A 9,500-nucleotide genomic window follows, 5' to 3' on the forward strand; every position below is an offset into this window, starting at 1 on the left:
CGCACAACCCCATCACACCATAAACTCCACATAAACCCTCAAGTTCATGCGATGTCAACACTCATGAATATTCATACATTTTGCATCATCTTGGAACTTCACTGCTTCACGACTTATGATCCTACGTCGTGTTTACACATTTACACGAATACCGGTAATGATATGAAATTTTCTGTATGTATTATCGTGCAAGCAAACGACTCTACAACCTAACTTCGCAATAACCATAGAAATCATTTCAAGAGGCTCGCTCTCCACAGCTCCACAAGTCTCACCTGAGCGTGCTTAATCTTACAATCATACATTATTGATACGCATTTGCATACATTAATATTCATATGCTAGGTCATCTTGTTGGAGCTCCGCTGCTCCATAATTCGCTTTTGGTGATGACTTATCCTTATCCTACGAATTTGCATAGCTATATTCATATCAACCTTTCGTATCATCGCTCAAGATCATACGACTCCACAACATACACTCAACACCAGCCATACAATCAATTGGAAAAAAAAGAGACCCCTTCACAGCTCCATAGCTCCAGAGCTCCACAGCTCCACAGCCCCTTAGCCCAAACATAATTTATATATTTACATATTCATGAATAAAGCTTATCAGTATTCATATATTAGTCGTCTTGGAGCTCCACTACTCCACAATTCACTGTAGATGATGCTTAATCCTTCATACGTTACCGGTATATGCATTCGCATTTACTTTGTATCAACCTTTCGTATCATCGTGCCAGAAAAAACAAACAAACAAACAAACACACACAAAAAAAATAGCAAAAAAAAAAACAAAAAAAAAAACTAGACTCCACAATATGCACTCCACACTGTAAGCCATACAATCCGTTGCAAAAAAAAAAGGTAAGTCTCCACAGCTCCACAGTAGTATGAAATGTACTTAAGCCCACTTGCGTTACTGTCACGCCCATTCACAAGCTAAACGTATCTGTGTCATACATTTAATCTTTACATATGATGCTGATTTAATTTACCCTTTCATATCATCGTGTAAAATCATACGACTCCACAACAAAGTTACACTCCACACCAGGCATACCATCAGTTGCAAAGAGTCACTCTCCACACCTCCACAGCTCCACAGCTCCATAGCTCCACAGCTTATACATAATTCATGTGTATTTACATAAATACATAATCATACATATTCATTGTTAAGCTCATTAATATTCATACGTTAGGTCATCTTGAAGCTCCACAGCTCCACAATTTATTATTGATAATGTTCATTTCTTCGCACCTTACTGTTATACGCATTTGCATAATTATATTCGCATCAACTGTATACGTGCAAAAAATCATAGACTCCACAACATACACTCCACACTAGCCATGTTGCCAAAGAGTCACTCCCGCTCCACAACTCCACAACTCCATAGCTCCACCGCGTACGCATAGTTTATACAATGTTAACATAATTGCATAATCATACATATTCATAAATTAAGCTCACTAATATGATATGCTAGGTCATAGAGCTTCACTGCTCCACAATTCATTATTGCTATTGCCACACCCATTCACAGACTATTATATCTCACACTCATACATAATGCATGTACATTTACATAAATACATATTCATACATATTCATGATCATTACTAATCATGAGCTCATTAATATTCATTAGCTGTGGAGCTCCACCGCTCCACAGCTCCACTGCTCCACGAGGTGCGAACGGGTACATGTATATACTACTAACGGGGATTCTATTACTAGAGCAAGGAAGCCAAAGGGAGTTGAATAAGGGGAAATCCATACTGAGCGTTTAGGAATTAAGCACGAAGCTTATAATATGAAAGAAGGATTTTTCATATGTTAGTAGGGCTCATGATTTACAGGTTGTATGTGTTTGTGTTGATTTTTTCTTGTTCCCTCACGAGATTCCACCGATCATGGACGTTTTCTATCTATGTATTTACGAAGATCCTCTTCATCTTCAAATCAGGGCCTATGTCCGCAAGTGCTCAGTTTAGCTCCATGGTTTAAGGAGTAATAAACTTATTATAACAGGTCTGAAATCAAAATACTTTTTAAAGAATCTGGTCTGTTTCAGGATGGTGGAAGTGGGGGCGGGGAGGGAGGCTGGAACCCCCTAAATTTTTTGGCTGGTAAAACCCCCACACACATTATTCACTGAGTCGATCTCAGAACAGGATACTAGCTGCCAACTCAAGACTTGACTATTCATTTGCATCACTGATAAAATATGCATGATTATTTAATAACTGATCCAGACGCATGATCCAAAACCTCAGTAAAAAAGGTTTTGAATGGCCAGTTTTTAATTGTTTGAATATAAAAGCCTGATAATTTGAACAATACCAGGACACTTCAGGAGTAACAGGAAATGTTCATATTTAGCAGGTATAATGGCAAAATGCAATGATGTAGTGGTTCGTGATAGTGACTTGGCCATTTTTCGAGTAACCCCCCCCCCCCCCCCCCCCCGTGACATTCCGAGGGCTCCTGGGACAACAGACTCGTCCTGTCGAAGCGCGGGGGGGGGGGGGTGCCATTGATCATTTGACCCAACAAACGAGACCCCTGCAAATGACGAGAAAATGGGGAAGTCGCTGCTCAGTGAGCAGTGGCGGACCGGGGTTATTACATTTCATTTTATTTCGTTTATTTCCACTTTCATAATTGGTTTACAAAATTTGCAATAAAAAACAGACAGACAGACAGACAGACAGACAGACAAACAAACAAACAAACAAACAAACAGACAAACAAACAAAAATGCAGTGTCAAATATGATTGCGGCGGAATCATGAGAAGCACAAAGTACGGTTATTATAAATACACTGTATCATGATGTAAATGATATGTATAACCATTTATTCCTTTAATTCCTTCGGTAGCGACAAAACAAAACTATACGTTTACGTGACAGTCAGCATTGGTAATGCTGGCTCAAACAGTACATTTACTTGAATCATCGACCACCGGTTTTCAATATAAATAAACTACTCTGTAGTACCTCGGCAGAGAGACAAAATAATGTGTGTAGGCATGTGACCGCCAAAACTATTGCCCACACCCACATCATTCGACCAATGGAGTGTCTGCAATAAGTCGAGCCCTCTCTGATCTCTTACGTCAGCATACGCGAGCAATCAATCAACTCACGAGCTAGTACATTCTTCCCACACGCAAAGTACATGCACACGTTGCAGCAAACTGACCGTAGCAGTGCTGAGACACAGACGAAATTCAAAGTGTACGATTTTTACAGAATTCAGAAGTGCAACACTCGGAGAAAACAAAGTCTTGCCATCTTCAGCGTGAGTGTTTATCGGTAAGTGAATTCTAAGTGCAGTTTACAGTCTAGTGACTGAAATATTTCTTCAGAAACGTCCGTAATCATGGTAATGCCCTGCTGCACTCATAATCGGTTAAACGCCGGCCGGCTTTTGTATAGTAAACGCGGCCGCACGAGGCTTCGGACATGGTGACAATGCAGTCCTGCGTAGTAAAAAAGGCGCTGCAAAATGTCAACAAGATCCGTTGTAGGTTGCGGCCGCCCGGCCTGCCCTGATGGTGGCCGACTGTGCAGTGCATGCGTATGGTAGAGTGGTAAATGCAATGTAGGCGTAACTTATCTTTTCATTGTTGGATCACATGTTTAGCGTAGCCAGACTGCATACCACATAAATTCTAAACCTGAATGCACTGCTAACACTAACAGTAAACACAGCCCTGTCCATGTCTGTACACTTTGTTGAGCTCTACACAGCACACAGCACTGACCCCTAGGCCTGTTGCCTTTAGGGCCTACCCTTGGTACCAACTACCATAGCACCATACTACCGAGTAGGGCCTATCATACCATAGACAGAAAGATCCGTCTGTCCGGAGGACTCTTTTTATAGTAGACAGACGGAAGGTTGCAGTACCCATTGCTGTGTGGATGTTCTTAACCACTGTCTCTATGGAAAATTGGGTGAGGTACCTCACCCTTCTCGATTGCGTCTAATTCACGGACCTAGGTCGGCAAATTTAAGCTTGTATAGTGAAATTAGCTCTTTAAGAATACATTAAACTCACCAGATTAATGAATAATTCAAAATTTTAGTAGAATTTTCAACGTAAAACACAGCCTGTCGGGTCGTCACGTTCAAACTGCAGAAACATACACTATGAATCTATTAGCCAATCACATGCGAGGTAGTTTCTACGTGTTTGTTTTACTAAAACACCTACCTCGCATGTGATTGGCTTACAGATTCAAAATGGCGACTTACAGCTTGCGAACGGCGATGTTGCGATATCGATAAAATGTCTGCGTTATAACCGAGTTTATGTGAGTATTTTGATTGCACAATTGAGAAATTTATCCCAAATATTGCTGCATAATGTGTCATGTCATGTCAAACTTGTTTGAATGTAAAAAAGCTGTCTGAAATTTGGTTTATCGTAACGTTTGATCTGTGCGCGACTGCTCCACACAGGAGCCACAATCATTGACTTCGGTCTGTATACGGAGGGGATCCGTGAAGCCAGACGCAGTCTCCGCGGAACATTCCCCGACGGACAGATACAGACCGATCTTTCGGTCAAATCATTCCAGTGCCCCGTTGCACAAAAGTTACTAATTATTGTAGTAAATTTGCCATCCAACCAACTACCATGGTAACAATACTCAACAGCCAATCAAAATCGAGGATTCCATGGTAGCTACCATTTGGATGGCAAAGTTACCACAATAGTATACAAATAATGAATGTTTATGAGTGCAATGGACAGAATATTTCAAGAGGTGAAAGATGAAATGATCCATTCAACGAGGCGCAGCCAAGGTGAATGGATCAAACACTTCATCTTTCACCGAATGAAATATTCTGTCCATTGCAAGAATGAAAAACATTTATTATTTGTTTTATATAACACCTAAAATAGATCCTTGTCATTTGATGTTTTAGTAATTTAGAAACAAGAGAGAATCTGAGATCGCGAGAGTGCTCACTGAGCGCTTTACGTTATTCTAGTGCGCTGGAGCATACATACACTGCGAATGCAAGCGTTTTACACACATAGTGTGTCGGGCTCTCAGGAAGCGTGCAATGGAGCAAATCGAATTGCTCCAAAATTGCACGGTGAATGGAGTCACAATTGCACGGATGATGACGTCATCGTGAAATGCAGAGCTACCAAGTCTCACGCATTCTGCGTGAGACTCGAAAGCATTTAGGGTCCGTCTCACGATCTCACGCATGGCGCCCATTATTCTCACGCATCGGGCGAAGTCTGCAACTTGGGCCTATAATAATTTGATAATGAGCATAGCTCAAAGGATTAAAGTAATAGTTGCAGTTGAAGGTATATATTTCTCTTTTGTCTTTCAAAATAAGTGAAAAATATAGTCACTTACAGAAGGTATGCACCTGATCGCACCATTAAGAGCTAAAATTTGAAAAAGCTCCCTAACGGGCCGTGGGAGGGGGTGAAAACCCCTCCCACACCCTCGCTCGCGCGCACATTCGCGCGCCGAGATTCCGAGTCATGAAAATCTCACTCATAAAAATTTTTTTAACTTGGCATCCCTGGAAATGGGCCGAATGATCAATGTCAAACAACCAATCAAATGACAAGGATCTCTTCAGACGTTATATAATAACTTTATGCAACGGGCCCAGCACTGCACTGGCCATATACTGTAACCTGGTAGACTACCCTAGGTCCCTAACTCAACTCAAGCCCTGTTTTAACAGACCTTAAGTTAGTCTATAACTTAAACTTATAGAATCTATTAAACCCCAACAATGTCAGGACAACGTCCAGAAAACAAAATTCCTCGCCTCGAGCAATGAATGAAAACTGAACCCGGGTGAAGGAGAGAGCAAGGGGTAGGCCCTGCCATTTTAACAGATACTGAGCCTTCTCTCCGTAGATTTCCATAACAACCTACAGTACCTCAGTAGTACCTGTTCATGCGCATAGGAGGTGTGGTTACAATCCATGCATGTGATTGGTGCAAGGTATGTCATTCTGTTTGGACTAGATCTACTGTGCAAGCGTGTTGAGTGTACCACTCTATCAAAGAAATGATACCGCAACAGCGTTTTAACAGAAGGGTTGTTGAGGGGAAATGTGGGGGTATAAATGTCTGGTAATTACGCATACCCTAGCTGGCTAGGGTAGAACTTTAAATAGAAGGAGACAAGTTATGGCAAAAACATCTGGGCAACAATTTGCAGAGAACATTTTAACAGGCAAGGTAAAAAATGATTGCCAGGACGTTATAGGGAGCTTTGTCGATTTTTAGCTTTTAGTGGAGCGATCTAGTGCATACTTAAATGACCATTTTTTATTTATTTTGAGAGACAAAAGGGAAATATACTTATCAGTTGCAACTATCACTTTAATCCTTTTAGCTATATGTCCCGATGAGTGAGAAGAATGGGTGCCATGCGTGAAATCGTGAGACGGACCCTAAATGCATGAGGAAAGTAGACACTTTGTAGCTCTGTCGGTGATTTCATAGAAATACGTTCCTCTTTCATATCACAAAAATGAATTGTACCTTAGTGAGTACTTTCGCCTCCTACCGGTGGCTTCTTCAGACTGCATTGTAGATGGCGGTATGATGCTGGATGTGAGAGAATGACAAGTGTCATTCTATGTGCAATGTATCTGATAGTTTGTACTTTTCATATCAACACTTTCTGTGCTTGAGTTGTGAGTGGCACAGAAAAGGTTAAGTATAGTCCATATATGTAAATATAATGCTGGTGTGTGTATGTGTGATTGGATGATATGCCAATTTTTTGAAGTAATCATAATTTGATGAGAACTCAGAGTAGTTTATTTGTAATAATCTTTCATGAGAACACCTATTTTCAGTTCTAAATAGCTTGGAGCTTTTTAGCTATCAAGCCTTGGAACTATTTTTTTTTTTTTTTTGAATGAGTGCCCAGCCATGTAGTGGAAAAAAGGGGGTGTACCTGCCTAAGAAAGAGAGAGATTATGCCCCCCCAGTGCACGGATACATTGTATGAATATGACTGAGTCTTGGCAAAAGTTCTCCCAGGGCTCTCAGTGGGTATCACTTCCATTGAAACCTAACTTTTTCTTGATTTCTGTCTACACTACTGTTGCCATGCGGTGTAAACTTTGTATTACGTGTAGCTTCTCACATAAATGCAGAGCCTCTGTAAGTGAATGAATGAAAATTAATGTACATTGAAAGACATATACATAATATACAGTACATCTTCTTTTTTTTTTTAGTGGCAGATCCAGAGGGGCGCACTGGATGCACGCCCCCTCTTTAAATTTTATGAAAGCAATAGAAATTTTAAAAGAAATGGGGGGGGGGGGGCTCATAAAGGTGAGAAAAAAATTATGACACCTAGAAAGACTAAATGTGCACACGCATGCCTCCTCGTATTTAATAATAAAGGCAGAATTTGATAAGTTTACTTTTTTTTTGCAAGGTGGTTGAGTTCTCCTTATCATTATGATTAAGAACTTCAGCAGTTAATAGAAATATCAGTCACTATAGAATTAGATAACAATTCTTGTGGCAGATTCATCCTAAAGACAACTGATGCTTTGTAAACGAAGCTCTTGTAATGAAATCTCAGAGTTAAATCAGAAATGTGATGTCAGGTTTAATACATCAATGTACTTGTATACAGTTGTATGTACCATACACACATAGTTTAAAGTGATTTTATGATTGTGAGTGCGTGGGTACTGACATGTCTATACAATACACTGTATAGTAAGTCTACATTTGTACTACTAGTACTCATCAACTGCCTTTGCGCAATGCCTTTCTTGCGTATAAAGTCAAAAGTATATGAGATGGGGTGCAGTACGCTCAAATATTCGAACCCTGATATAAATCAAAAGAAATAGAGGAGGAACAGGTAAATAACCTGAGGAAACAGGAGGGGAAAGAATTGAAGATAGAAGATGTGATCCCGGGATATGAATCTGCGGTACTTTCTGCCACAGTGACATGAAATTAAGATGAAACTGAGGGATATTTTCTAACATACAAGGTCTTTAATCAAAAAGTGGTCGATTAGTAGTACATTAACATGTACAATGGTAGGTCCAACCATACATCCTGCACTACGAAATTATGTTTCATTTTGTCCTGTTCTGTAATGAAAGAAGTGAACTCTGTTTCTGCTCTGCATTCCTCATCCTTGTACATGTATATCATACAATGTGTGTTTCTATTTTGTTTTTGGCTATTTTATTAAAACTCACATCTTCATTATGTGAACTGAATTTATACTCCACAATGTGTGGCATAAGAAATATACTTAAATATAATTCTCAGCCGATGATGGGGAGCCGCTGTAACAGAAGCACTGGTAAGTGATGCAAAGTCAATGTACAGTAACAAGCTTTTAAATCATTGCTGTACTCGCTGCTTTTAGTGGAAACCAGAAATTACTTTATCAGGACTTTTCTTCTTGTTTTGTTTTTCTTTTGCTGTTCACTGTCATTATCCCTCATTAATGTCTAGAAATGCTAGATAAATCCATACATAATCACAGACTTTTCATGTTCTACCCTAATCCCTGCCTAAATTTGTTGATTGCACAGTCTGAACGTTATCCATTGAATTGACAGAGACTCCTTTCTCACATTGAAGCCAGTTTTCACAAAATCTCTTACACTCCCACTTGAGTTTGAATTTCTCCTGCTTGAAATTTACTTTTCTCCTGCCCAACTTTATTTCATCAAATGTCAAAAGATAACTGAGATTCCCAAGCCACTTGGGACCTAGCACTTTGGGCTTTTAAGCGTGTTGTGTGCACATAATCTCATGCGTATGTTCACACGATCATAGTCTCCAGTTTGTTAGGGGTGCAGAAGGGAGAATTTCCAGTGTAAGAGATGCCTGGGAATCTCTGCATTGTTGGACATGTACTTATAGTTTGGAGGTGCGACGCCATTCAGGGGTGCAAGTTTGATGTTCCATAATATGCCATTCAGGGTCTATTTCTAGGGCACTTGGATGCAGATGATTAGCGCGTTTGTCTTGAGAGTGGTCCCCTGCGGATGCTGCACAATAGGATGGCATTATGCAAGGCGGTCACATCACGTGGTACTTCTACTCATGCACGCAGTATTGCACAGAGCTGTGTGTCAGCATGGAAAGTCACTGTCCCCACATGCAGTTCATTCTATCCCTCTACATTTACATGTGCAGGGGCGGATCCAGGAATTCTGTAAAGAGGGGGCATCTTTACAATTTTTTTTTCTTTTTATGTCTTTTGTTTAAACCAAAAAAATAAAGGGGGGGGGGTGGGCACACACCCAGTGCGCTCCCCTGGATCCACCACTGCATGTGTGTGCTTGTACGTGTAGTATGTGTGTGTGTGTGTGTTTGAGTGTGTATGTGTGAGACAGAGAGAAAAAGAGGGATGTTCAAATAGATGGAAAGGATATCACAACTAAATTATGAAATACAATATTTTTTTTTGTAACAAAAAGTATGATTT

The sequence above is a fragment of the Diadema antillarum genome, unplaced genomic scaffold (assembly GCF_040938485.1).
Source record: "Diadema antillarum isolate AM-2024a unplaced genomic scaffold, OU_Dant_1.0 scf00000017, whole genome shotgun sequence".
NCBI lineage: Eukaryota > Metazoa > Echinodermata > Echinoidea > Diadematoida > Diadematidae > Diadema > Diadema antillarum.